A 276-nucleotide genomic window follows, 5' to 3' on the forward strand; every position below is an offset into this window, starting at 1 on the left:
GGGGTTCTTCCGAACCCCCCGAACCCCCCCTGGCTACGGGCATGCGACGTCAGCAATTGGTCAAACGTAACAGGAACTTTATAACGCGTAGCGTCTCTGTTCAGTGATGGCTGGAGTGCCCTGATGTATATGGCCTCAAATTTTATCCGTGTTTACTTTTCTGTTGGAAGAAAGTTTAGCATTGTACTGTGATTAGTACTAACACAGATGAGCTTCCATGATAAGATATCACGTAGTTAGAACTGCCAGTAACCATGGTGTCATCCTGCCGAAGCG

The sequence above is a fragment of the Branchiostoma floridae genome, chromosome 5 (genome assembly GCF_000003815.2).
Source record: "Branchiostoma floridae strain S238N-H82 chromosome 5, Bfl_VNyyK, whole genome shotgun sequence".
NCBI classification, from domain to species: Eukaryota; Metazoa; Chordata; class Leptocardii; order Amphioxiformes; family Branchiostomatidae; genus Branchiostoma; species Branchiostoma floridae.